The sequence below is a fragment of the Meriones unguiculatus genome, chromosome 3 (assembly GCF_030254825.1).
Source record: "Meriones unguiculatus strain TT.TT164.6M chromosome 3, Bangor_MerUng_6.1, whole genome shotgun sequence".
Taxonomy (NCBI): domain Eukaryota; kingdom Metazoa; phylum Chordata; class Mammalia; order Rodentia; family Muridae; genus Meriones; species Meriones unguiculatus.
Window position 1 is genome coordinate 177,061,897 of NC_083351.1, and position 13,385 is coordinate 177,075,281.

The following is a 13,385-nucleotide window of genomic DNA, read 5'->3' on the forward strand; positions in this document are numbered from 1 at the left end:
TACCTGTGTGGAATGTACGTCATCCATACATTCTGGCACTTTCCTCAGTCTGTGAACAACTTCCACACATTTGTTGTGATTCAGAGAAGACGGAGAGAGGATTGGCAAGGGGCTGTGAGTAAGAAAGGAGGCTTCCACATTTTGTTCAGTTAGAGCTGAAGACCTGTCACATTTCTGGATCTCGGATGCGAGCCTGTACTTTACAGCGCTTTCTCCCTCGTGGGTGAAACCCCGGGGAGCTGGGCACCGCCTGCGCCCGCATGTGATTTCTCTTTTCTGAGAATGCCCGAGCGACTGGAGGTGCACTTGGTCTTTCTGTTGCTGGTGTCTGCTTGTTTCGTTGTTTTTATTCTTATTTTTATCTTTGAGAGCACAATAAAATTATAACATCTCCCCCTTCCCTTTTCCCCTCCAAACCGTCCCACACCCCTCCCTGATCTCTGTGACTTTTGTGGCCTCTCTCTAAACTATTTGTTAATTGCATGCATGTACAGATATGTGCATGCATATATATTCCTAAATAGAGTCTGCTCAGTACATACGTTACTTACATGTGCATTTTCAGGGCTGGCTGATGGTCACTGGATAACCAATTCATATGCTCTTTCCTGGGGAGGACTATCTCTCCTGCCTCCAGCTTTCCTCATTTGCTTGTGTGGGATGGGACTTGGAGCCTTCCCCTGGGCACTCTGGCATTCCCCTGATGTTGTCCTTGTTGTCCCTTTTCAGCTCCTGTTTGGGCTGTCCGGGTGCTGCTTCAGACACCATCCCTCAGCAAATACTGCGATCCCTGGCTCTCACAGTATTTCTGCCCCTTCTTCGGCAGTGTTCCCGAGCCTTAGTCACGGGGGTGAGTTGTAGATGTGTCCACTGGGACTGGGCTCCACAAATGCGCATTTTGATTGGAGGCGGTTTTCTGCAGTTGACGAGGGGTGAGGACACACTTATCTGTGGATATAAGTGCAAATGTCAATAGGTTTTTAGGGGTCATGCTGGTTTAATACATTAGCAGTTTTACATGCTTCTCCAACGACCATGGCTTCACCAGGTCTGAGTAGTTGGCTAGGTTTCCAGTGAGGCATGGTCTTAAGTCCAGCTAGAGAACGTTTGGAGACTGCCGGGTCCTCCCACAGCACCCTAGCGGTTATCATGTCGTTTTGGCCATTGTGTGGTTCGTAGGCATGACAGCTTGGCAGGACTGTTGGCTGTCTCTACCCTTTAGAAACCTGAGGTACCACAAAGGCTATTCCCTGTGGAGGGGCTCTCAGGTCCCAGCTCAGAGACCTCGGAGCCCTGTTTCTGAAGTACATGGTTCCTTCATCTGTAAAGACTTACCTTTCACCTCTGGGAGGTAACAGAGGGCAATAGCAATAGTCTGTGTGTTCAGGGAGTTCCTTAGATAGTCCAGGGCAGCTGCTCAAGAGAGGGCTGCTCGTGTCTGGTCCTGGGTTTTTGTTAGGTTCTTTTGCTCCATCAGCTTAGGTGGAAAAGGCTTATTAAAACTGTGTATGCACATTTATACACAGAATTATATGTACAGTGGGGTTTTTTGCTAAATAGCAATTCTTGTGGCTTTCTTAGCCCTTATCAGTTCACCCTCCTCTGGTTTCCTCCCTGAAGAGCCCCCCCTTTCCCTGGTCAGCTCACCTGTGCCTGCTGCCCCCTCCCTGTTGTGCCCCGACGCCTATCCTGTCCATGCTCTCACGTTACTCTCCTTGTTTACTCCAGGATATGTACTCACATCTGAAGATTGGAGCCACAAAGACAGAGAACCTGCAACACTTGTCTTTCTGGCTTTGTGTTACCTCACTCAATACAATCTTTTCTAGGTCCATCTGCTTACCTGCAAAGTTCATGACATTATCTTTTATACAGCTGGGTAGTGTGCCATAGTTTCTCTCTCTGTGTGTGTGTCTCTCTCTCTCTCTCTTCTCTTTCTCTCTCTCTCTCTCTGAGTGTGCGTGTGCGTGTGCGTGTGTGTGTGTGTGTGTACCACATTTCTATTATTTATTTTTCACTTGAAGGACATTTAGGTTGTCTCCATTTCTTAGCTATTGTGAAAAGAGCAGCAATGAACATGGCAGAGAAAGCATGTGTGGCACCGGACGTCCAGTACTTTGGGCATATGCCAAGGAACGGTATAGCTGGGTCATACAGTAGATTTACTCTTAGCTTTTTGAGAGTTCCTCACACTGATTTCCACAGTGATTGCTCAAGTTTGTGATCCCACCAACAGTGAACAGAGGCTCCTTTTTTTCCATAACCCCTCCAGCATTTGCTGTCAGTAATTCCATTAATGTTTGCTATCCTGGCAGGAGTCAGAGAAAAGTTTTTTTGATTTGCGTTTCCTTAATTATTCTAGATGATAGACATTTCTTGGTCATTTTTTTCTTTTGGGGGGAACTCTTTATTCATGTCCCAGTTCATTTTTCAAATGGACCATTTGTTTGTTTGTCTGTCTGTCTGTCTGTCTGTTTTGACCTCCAAGTGTACACGCACCTGCATTCACAAGTGTATCTGCATACAAAGGAACTGCACACACGCATGCACACACGTGCATGCGTGTTTACTCATGCAGTGGTGTGGAGGGAGAAAAGTACAATGCTCAATTTTTTTTTCATTTATATTTTCTACTCTGCATACTCACAAGGGCAAAAGTATGATTTAAAATATACTATATGCCCAACTAAGGTCTTTAAAAATCTCCTTTAGGAAAAATGGACAAACAACTATAGGTGAGGACATTGTTTAGTTGACAAATTTTTTTACAACTTACACTCTATAGCAGGACAGATCTCTTTGATCCCAAGTCTGCACCTCCCTGGCTGGGGTCCTCCTGTTTTGATTTAGTGAGGGACCGCATGGCACACGTTTCCACAGTACACACATTAGAGGAGCAGAGGCATGCTCTGGCTGGACCATTTGCAGGTGCAGCAGCCCCGACTGGCAGTAGACAGACGTGTATCAAGATGTTGTTTTAGAAGACCTTCAAACAGGAAGGAAAGCTGAACTTATGGTCAGGATGAGTGCCCGCCACTGCCGTAAGGTGGGCCATATGGGTGTAAGTGCTCATCAAGGGCTTTCTGGAGTAATTAATCATGTTTTCTGAAGCTGCTTTTCCCTGCATTTCAGCTAGCCACGAGTTTCCAAGGCACGCTGAGCTGGCGTTATTGAACGCTCTCACCTGGGCTTTTGCTTATTTCTGTGGAAGGAGGGAGAGGTGCCCTAAGCTAACCCCACACCAGGAGCAGCTAGGGAACAGTGCAGCTGCCAAACCTTGCATGTCACATAGCTCGAAGATGTCATCTCCAAGGAGGACACAGGAAAGCCAAGACGCAAAGTTCCTGATGTCCGTGGACCGTTCCAGGACCAGGGACCAGGCAGGGAAACCCCTCTCAAGTTCCATGTCTTCGCTGAGCTGAGCAAACTGATCTTTGAAGTCAAGAATGCTGTAGCCGATGGAAGTTTCAGGAGAGATTCCAGAGGGTGAGAAGCTACATGAAAACAAACAGCTCCAGAAGTCAGCAAAATGGTCCCTTGGAGTTGGGGTAACCACTCGCTCATGTCACATCATGGCACTGGCAAGGAGCCACAGGCTGCAAAACCTCCCCAATCCACACAGCTGTGCAAAACGTTCAGAATCCAATGAAGGTGTGAGCAGTGGTGATGGCCACGAGTGGCAGAGCCGAGTCCACTGTGGTTGCAGTACAGTCATGGGAATGAATCATCCTTAGAGTAAAACTATCCCAGATGTGTGCTGGCCAAGCCTAAAAGGATGGGCTGCTCTCTGCGAGCAACCTTGACCATGAAACAGTAGCGTAGCAGAGTGAAGGTGAGGCCAGAGACACGATGGACTCAGCAGCATGGCATTTACAGTGTCCAGTAATGGATTTATCTAGTTACCAGTACACTCTAAAAAGCCGGAAAATCGGAAATAAACCAAGAAATAGAAACCGAAGCACCAACAAAAAGATGGATGCTTGTAGAAAGCACAGACGACACTCAGAATTTTAAAGGAAAGCGTGAGCACCAGGACTGAAAAGGTGCATACAGTGAGAACCAAAGGAGATCTCCAGGCATGGAAACTGCTAACATTTGCAGCAAAACATCCTGGACTCGGCACAGCAGACAGGACGGCCTCTGATGACAGGTGATACAGATGAAGCACATCTGTAAAAATAAGAATAAAGCAACACCTTCAGTGATTTATGGGACACTATGAAGTTTTAAAGCATGCTTGGTGTTAAAATGAGAGAGAAAAGTGTTTGGAAGATGGTCCAAATTTCTTCCTATTGTGGTGCAAATTTACAAAATGCAAATTTCAAGAAGTTGAACACACACAAGAAACAAAGAAAACTGAAAGGCAAATAAGTTAATAAGCATCAAAGGGAAAATCTTAACAGTGAGCATAGAAGGCAGTTTTAAATAACAGTTTAAGCAAAGATAAGAATAAAATACAAGGTTGATGACCCAAAGAAAGTAAAAATAAAAATAAAAGTATAGACTAAACTTGAGGGAATTAGTAAAAGCTTTCCATTATATGTCACGGGCTATATAACTATCCACAGAAAATCTGATAACTTAAAGGCATACACTCAGGAACAAAACCTTCATTGATTAATTAGTTATTGTATACTAGCAATGGCCTATCATTATGACAATATAACAATATTAAAATTTTAGTTATCGTGTACTAACAATGGCCTATCATTATGACAATATACAATACTAAAAATGCTCAATCAATCAAGAAAAAAAAAAGACTAGATGGGACAACAATAACAACAAATAAGCCAGCAAAGCCACACAAAGGAAACTCAACTGTATCATAGTGACCATCAATAAAAATACTCCAAGCTCTCTGAGTTTATCTGAATTAAATAAAAAAGCAACATCCAACTACACGCCATCTACAAGAAATTTGCCTGAAATATAAAAGCACAAAAAATGATGAAAGGTCTGTGTGCAGAAGCGAGAACAATGACCGCCAGGAACTGTGCGCAAATAGGAGCAGAGTGGAGCAGTGAGAGATGAAAGAGGCTCAGGGTAAGGGTGATGGAGAGAATTCGCCACGAGGACAGCCCTTCCCGTACAGGTACACAGTAACGGGACCCCACATACAGAGCGAGTGTCTACAAAGTTGCTCAGAGACAGACAGCTACAGCCGACAGTCCCAATTCTGTTCTTTCTGTCACAAACCTACATGCACGTGTGTGGGTTTGCAGTGGTCTCACTGTGTGCACCAATGAAAGCGTGGGGACTGTGAACAGCCTTGCCGTCCAGCTGGATCTAGTCAGCATGCAGTCAGCAGGCGTGCGCCACGAGGGCAGGATGGTCTCAGCGCTAGCGTTGCAGTCAGGACGGGCTGGGCCAGAAGACAACTCCGAGGAATTTCTGTTTTGAAACAAGGACTTTTGTAGCCCTTGCCGTACAGCTTAGGAGTGTGTGGGGTGTGGGTGTAGGGTGTGGGGTGTAGGAGTAGGGTGTGCAGTGTGGGGTGTGGGTGTGGGGTGTATGGTGTGGGTGTGTGGTGCGGGTGTGCGGTGACTGTGGCAGAGACTCGTCGTCACTCGCTGAGAGCAAACACGTGAGCACTCAGCTGCGGCCCAGTCATCTACCTTCGCCTCTGCCTTCCAAGGCTCAGAGAACTTCAGAGAAGGGTGTAAAGAATGTGAGGGACGGCAGGGGGGAGAGGTGCCTCCCCATCAGCATGCTCAGGAGCCCTGCCCCCCATCAACATGCACAGGAGCCCTGCCCCCCATCAGCATGCACAGGAGTCCTGCCCCCCATCAGCATGCACAGGAGCCCTGCACCCCCATCAACATGCACAGGAGCCCTGTCCCCCATCAGCATGCACAGGAGCCCTGTACCCCCATCAGCATGCACAGGAGCTCCACCCCCCACATCAGCATGCACAGGAGCCCTGCCCCCCATCAGCATGCACAGGAGCCCTGCCCCCCATCAGCATGCACGGGAGCCCTGCCCCCCATCAGCATGCACGGGAGCTCCGCCCCCCATCAGCATGCACGGGAGCTCCGCCCCCCATCAGCATGCACGGGAGCTCCGCCCCCCCATCAGCATGCACGGGAGCTCCGCCCCCCCATCAGCATGCACGGGGACACGCTGCATGTGCACAGCATGCATGCTGCTGAGGGAGGGGCAGTCGCTCTCCTTTGAGCACGTGGCTGCTGCCGGTTCGATCACGACCCTTCCCCTTCGATGGCCTCGGAGCCTTGTGCGTGTGAGCAGCACTGACTGGACTCGGTGGGGTGTTAATGGCCAAAACCAGGAAGAGGACAGGCTGCTGTGAGGGAGAGGCAGGACGGGCCGGAAGGTGAATGACTGTGATCAGTGTGCAAATATTTGAAACTTACAAATAGTAGAAAAAAGTGTAAGGAGACGGGTCCAGGGCTTTGCACTTGCAGAGGCAGCACGGGCTGCACAGGACTGACGGGAGGCAGAAAAGGCAAAACCGAAGTAACGGGTGACTCAGAGAAGCCCGAGATACATGACAGAAGATCAATAAAATGAAGGCTTTTCCTTGAAAAGAATCAAGAAAATTGATGAACATCTGGTCACTGTCTGGAAAAAAAAAAAACCTACAGAGAACGTGTTTAATTGTCCCCATCTCACCGGATCTGTAAGCCAGGAGGAGCACGCACGACAAAGAGGCGCACTCCCGAACGCACGTAACCGTAAAAGCTGCGCAGAAAATCCCAGGTAATCTGAAAGTAAAAAGTAAACAGCTAAACAGCGAGCTGCCAAGGCAGGATGAGTCGGCAGCAAAATTAAAGTTAGTTTAACATTTGGTAACATTTTATCTTGTGTTTGAGCATCAGTTAGGACATGAAGTTCTTGAAATATGATTGTAACAGCATCAAGAGTTCAAAGTGCACAATCAGAACACAACTAAACCTTTCTCAGTTGCTGGCAGTGGCCGAGAGATTGCTAAATAGCTACACTGTGTGTGACCTGAAAGAGTCGGTGGTTTTCAGATCACTTCCCCAAACTTAACCACATACTCGAGGGTGTGAGTTACAACGGCAACAATGTATTTCTTTTGCTTTTTTTATTTTTATTTTTATTAATTACACTTTATTCACTTTGTATCCCCCCACAAACCCTTCCCTCCTCCCCTCCTGGTCCTACCCTCCCTCCCCCTTCTTTACCCTCCCCAACTCCACTGATAGGGGAGGTCCTCCTCTCCTTCCTTCTGATCTTAGTCTATCAGATCTCATCAGGACTGGCTGCATTGTCATCCTCTGTGGCCTGGTAAGGCTGCTCCCCTCTCAGGGGGAGGTGATCAAAGAGCAGGCCAATCAGATTATGTCAGAGGCAGTCCCTCTTCCCATTACTATGTAACCCACTTGGACACTACACTGCCATGGGCTACACATCTGTGCTGGGGTTCTAGGTTATCTCCATGCATGGTATTTGGTTGGAGTATGAGTCTCTGGGAAGACCCCTGTGTTCAAATTTCTGGTTCTGTTGCTCTCCTTGTGGGGTTCCTGTCCTCTCCAGATCTTACTATTTCCCACTCCTAGGCATATATCCAAAAGAAGCTCAAGTACACAATAAGGACATTTACTCAACCATGTTTGTAGCAGCTTTATTTGTAATAGCCAGAAGCTGGAAACAGCTCAGATTCCCCTCAACTGAAGAATGGATGTAGAAATTGTGGTACATCTACACAATGGAATATTACTCAGCAATGAAAAAGAAGGAAATCATGAAATTTGCAGGTAAGTGGTGGGACCTGGAAAGGATCATCCTGAGTGAGCTGTCCCAGAAGCAGAAAGACACACACAGTATATACTCACTCATATAGACATGTAATATAGGATAAACCTACTAAAATCTGTACATCTAAAGAAACTAATCAAGAGAAAGGACCCTGACTAAAATGTTCCATCCCCATCCTGAAAGGGAAAGAGGAAGGACATCAGAATAAGAAGAAAACAGGAAACAAGCTAGAAACCTTCCACGGAGGGCCTCTGAAAGGCTCTGCCCTGCAGACTATCAAAGCAGATGCTGAGACTTATGGCCAACTGTTGGGCAGAGTGCATTGAATCTTATGTAAGAAGGGGCAACAATATTTTTATAATCATGTTTTCATTGAAAACTTCAAAGGAAATTAACAGAAATTACAGTAGTGAAAGTTTCATGAAAATTGAAAACAGAAGGAAAGCCATGTCAGGGCTCAGAGCTCCGAGGCCCTGGTGGGGTGGCCTGAGGCCTGGGGATGCAGCACGCTGGGGACATCAGAGCCTGGCCTCCTGGCCACTCCCAACAAGGCCTCTGAGAGAATGTGATGCTTTCCAACAAAGCGTCATGAAAACCCAGACGCCTACGTGCAAAAGACACGCTTCCATCTGCACCTCACAGAACGTGCACACACCCACGGGAACTGGCTCCTGGCCCCCAATAGAAACATCACTACCACAATGGGGGCACAAATCAAAAGCCTGGCTTCGGGTGCTTTCTCCAAGTGAAGGGTTATTTCCAAACACTGACAAGAGCATGTGCTGCTGTTCGCCATAATATTTTGAGGGAGCATCCTGGAAATGTGTAAAAAGACCCCCATGTTTCGTACCGAGGAACTCAGTACAGAGCTTATCTTCAGGATAGTTCAGAAGGGGAAGTCACAGGCTTTCACAGTTACAATGGTTAAACAATGCTACGACACATTCAGCGTCATCTAAATGGCAAAAATGAGAGAGCACCAGAAACCCAAGGTGTGGAGGTGCCAGGAATGTGAGACGAGCAAGCTGTGTGTGCAGTCTGATGGACATGTGTCCACGCTCACGTGAGAGAGGACTGTCCATGCTAAACTTACATCATACAGCACTCACAGCTGTGAGGACTTGTGTTTTCGAGCAAAGGCCAGGAGAGGAAACGATGAGGACACTGAACTTTTGTACCGTTTTACTGTTTCATAGTAAAAATGAATAAATATTAGATTTTCTGATTGTGGAAGGTTAAAAACAGAGCTGAACAAAGTACTAAAAGCTGCCAAAGAAACTGCGTTCTGGTCATGGGGAAACTGGTCGTAAGGAGACAACCAAAAGATCATCAGGGTTTGGGCTGGGAATCAGTCAGTAAAGGACCAGCCATGGACGCATAAGGACCCGAGCTTGGGGCCCCAGTGTCACTGTGAAAGCTGAACATGGTCTCGTGTGTGTTTGTAACCCCAGCACAGGGGTCAGACAGAGGTTTATCCTGCTCAGTCCGCTTAGAGACTCAGGCAGCACCGGGTTAGTGAGAGGCCTTGTCTGAAAAGGTCATGTGGAGAACGGCAAGCCAGGAAGACACCCAGAATCAACCTAGGCTCCCTGTGCCCATACCTGTGCCCCTGCCTGCACACCTGAGTACATGAGTGTGCATACACACACACCATCATCATCACCACCACCACTGTCATCATCATAGTTGGTTAATCTGGGAGAAAGATTGCTTTGGTTTCACTTAATAAGACTTATTTTGCACAGTGTCATATTTTGAAACACATATGCACAGCATAGTGATTACCACGGCGAGCTCATCACCATATGTATCGACTTACGCTTTTGTGGTAAAAGTATCCAAGCCTTTTCGTAGTGCTGCCATATTATTATCTACAGTTCTCCTGCTGAGATTGGCTCTCAGGACTCACGTAGCTAGCGCCTCGAACTTTGACCTCACTCTCCCCTTTGTGCACATGCTCCCTGACTGTGATGACCTTATTCTCCACGTGCCTGTTGTCCAGGTGTTTTTACACATACGAGAGATCAAGCAGCATTTCTCTGTGCCTGCCTCACCTCGGCTAGGCTCGTCCATGTCCCCACAAATGACACGGTCTCCCGAACACGGAAATGTTCTACCCATCAACAGCCACTTCCAGTGTCTCCTTGTCCTTGCTTTGATGACGGCTGCCTTGACATGGCACCAGTGCCGCAGAATGAGGTGACTTTCTTTCCTCCAGCCTGTGAAGGCTGCCTGGTCCTACGGTGACACTCCCTGAACTTCCTCAGCAGCCTCCGTGTGGGTCTCCAGAGCAGCTGCACCCATCTGCTCTCACCAACGGCGCACACACGTGCCCTTCCCCACACCCTGATCCATATGCGTCACCTCTGGTCCTCTTATTCGCTGGCTCGGAACAGCAGAGAGGTGGTGTCTCATTTACCTGGAACTTGCATTTTCTTGATTAGTGAGCTGGAAAACATCTCGACACTGGGCTTGCAGAGAGGTTTGGGGTATTTTATCAAATGTGCGTATGACAGAAGCAAAATTAAACAGGCAGCGTCTTAGTCAGGATTACTGTGGCTGTCACAAAACAGCATAACCAAAAACTACACGGGGAGGAAAGGGTTTGTCACACTCAGAGTTCTCTGTAGCAGTTCTCATCAGAGTGAGTGAGGGCTGGAATTCAAACCCGGAGGCAGGAGCTGACGCAGAGGCCATGGAGGTGCTGCTCACTGGCTTGCTCCCCATGGCTGCTCATCTGCCTACTTATAGAATCAGGACACCAGCCCAGAGCTGGCTCCACCCACAGTGGGCGGGGCCCTCCCCCGTCAATCACCAATTAAGAACAGGCCCTGCAGGCTTGCTAAACCCTGCTCAGCTGAGGCTCCCTCGTCTCAGCTGATTGCAGCTTGTGTCAAGTTGACATCAAACTGTCCAGCGTAGGTGCCTATATCACACTGAGAGAAACTTCCGCAGAGAAAGGGAAATGGCCACCAAGGGGAAATGAGCATCTACGAACTGGGAGGAAAGGTTCGTGGGCTATCTCACACATAAGAAGAGCTCACAAAACAACAGCAAGGAAAACAAAACATGGAGCCTGTTCGGGCTGGGGGAAAATTTACACTGCCGATCATGTATGAACACCAGATTCAACAGGAGGGAAGAGAGCACTTGTGGCTGCTCTGGCTGGGGCTGATGCTTCACCACAGACACGGAGCGAGCGCCGTCAGGAGCACTGAGAAAGCTGTTTACGCATGCGAGAAGAAGAACAGTAAGCTCCCGACTCCCCACTCAGCACAAGCGCGAGAATTGCAGGAGACAGCACAAACGGTGTCTTTTGTGAACAAAGCCCTGGCTGTGATCCTTGTTTAGTCCTTTCCAGCGCGCTGCTCTCCTAAGGACCCTGAACTTGAAATACAGCCGGCTGAACGTTCTGAAACTTCAGAAGGTCTGGGAATGAAGACATTACGTTCAAATCTACCTAACCATGAGCGCGTCCATAAGCGGCCCGTCCAACGAAGAGGAAGAAGTCCGGACAACTGGGTTTTCGCTTTCTTTGAGGAAGAATAGGAGCGGCTATAACCTTATGAGGCATGAGAGAACGTGCTGGCTGCGCAGCAGGTGCGGAGAAAGCCAGGCCCTCGGGAGCCTGCAGGTGCCCGGCATATGCACACTGACGGTCTACTGGAGAGGAAAGGGGCCTGGCAGGCAGCCCCGCAGGCTCCAGCACCAAGTCCCTACAGTGTCCTTTCTAAGCCTTTCCAGTGTGCCCCGAGACCTGATGCTGGGGTTCTACAAACCGACCTCTGTGCTCTATTCCCAGAAGAACTGCCTTGTCAGTCGGTAAGAGGGTGTCCTCACCCCTGAAGCAAAATAAACAATTTCTTGATTTGGTTGCTAAATATCTTTGGATATTCTAAATTCGTTTATTTAGCAAATACTGGTGTCGCCCTCCATTTGTGCCAAGCACTGTTCTCAGCTACTGACGAGAATACCAATGCTACAAATGCCACTGATTTCATCCAGCTCCTCACAGAGAGACTGCCTCGACCGAACGTCAGTCTGCACTGCAGACAGGAAACAGCCTTGTCTGTGCTCCTCCAACTGGGGTGTTTGCGGGGGGGGGCACCCCACTGTGTGCTCTGGGGCCTTGTCCTGGTGGGATGTAATGGCTTCTGTCCCATCCCTAGGGAGTGAGCCCATTAGAAATGTTTTCCTTCCTTTGAATTGATCCCACTCGAGGCGCCAAGGGGCCAGGCCACCCTCCTCTTCCCCACACCCCTCCCCAGCAGTCCTCTCTTCCCAACACACTCGCCAGCAAGCACATCAAATGACAGGTCTTCTTGTCAGATACATGTCTAGTTTTCAAAAACCTTCAATCAGATCTCAGCCCCTCCAGCCCTGTTTTTCTCCTCATTCGTCCTTATTGCTTAACACCTTTCTGATAATCACGTGTCCAGAACTGTATCGTTTTATCACTTCGCAGGCTCCTCTCCAGGCACGGCTTGCTATGGCTCTGGGGGCCTCTGGTTTCCACTGGGCATCTGTCTCTTAATCATTTCTCTCCAGGCTCTTCACTCCTTCCCGCTCTAAACCTGACTCATTTTCTCCCTTAAATCTCTTCCCCTCCCAGGTCTTCTGCCCCCTCGCCCACCTGGAATGCACGCAGGCTCTTGTAGGTTTATAACCACCAAACAGATTCTTGATTCTCCAGAATCGGTTTGAGGCGTGGAGAAATGTTAACAGAGCATCTTATTCACAGTGACAAGTGAGGCGGCACTTACCGACACCCTTCCCAGGCCCAGGCACCGTGCTCACTCGAGGTCTTACAGTATGCCGTGACCCGTCGTGGCCATTTCTACACACTTTTCACATATAAAGCTAAGGTTTAAACATGCTAGGTTTACTAAGCTGAGCTGGTGGAACCCATCTCTGAGGCGTTCACATCACCTCAAGGCCTCAGGGCCCGTCCTCAGTGAGACGGCTCTACAAGGATGCTAAGACTAGACTCTGAACTCAAATTCTGAGATTAACTATTGAACCACACGCTATTTAACACATGCCATATGCAAAGATACTGGATTTCATTTTTATCGCTGTGTAGAATAATGGAATGAACCAGTGCTTTGAGTAAGCTTCATCTTTCCAAGGCACTGCAGGGATTAAAACAGGGTTCCTTTACACACACACCGAAAACAAGAATTAAGGAGATCTCAGAGGCTGTCTAGTTCTGGTCTTGTTTGGAAGGTGAGGACCTTGAAACACAGATAATGCATGACATGCCAGGTATGACAGGATTCAGAGGCCCCTCCCACCCCATCATTCTTCCGCCATGTTGAAGGGTGGCTTCCTGGGCGCTACCCTTCCCTGGCCTCTGTGGCTCTCTCCGAGGCCATGAGGACAGGCCCACATGTAAGTTGCCAATAAGTCCTGCATTTCACCCTCGCACTGTCTGTCCGTCTGTCTGTCCATTTGTCTGTTCATCCGTCTGTCTGTCCGTCTGTCCATCTGTCTTTGATGGAGGAGTAAGCCAGAGCCTGGTGTTGTGCTGCCTTCTCCCTGTTGATCCTGGCAGAGCCCTGCTTCTGTCCATTCCCTCTGCCTGCCTCTCTCCTATTCTCTACTCCGTTGTCTCAGACCAGTGATTCTCAAAGGACCAGGAC

General features: G+C 48.4%; 1 long non-coding RNA gene across 2 annotated transcripts; it reads right to left on the minus strand.

Annotated features, from left to right (window-relative positions):
• Window positions 1-448: 448 nt before the first annotated feature.
• On the minus strand, window positions 449-6,769 carry LOC132653216 (uncharacterized). Of its 2 annotated transcripts, none has more exons than XR_009590993.1 (3): window positions 6,634-6,769; window positions 2,777-4,170; window positions 449-948 (listed from the first exon to the last, which is right to left on the minus strand). It is a non-coding gene; the product is annotated as an uncharacterized LOC132653216 (long non-coding RNA). The 2 variants fall into 2 exon arrangements; XR_009590992.1 differs by lacking the exon at window positions 6,634-6,769 and adding an exon at window positions 5,204-5,722.
• Between the last annotated feature and the right edge of the window lie 6,616 nt (window positions 6,770-13,385).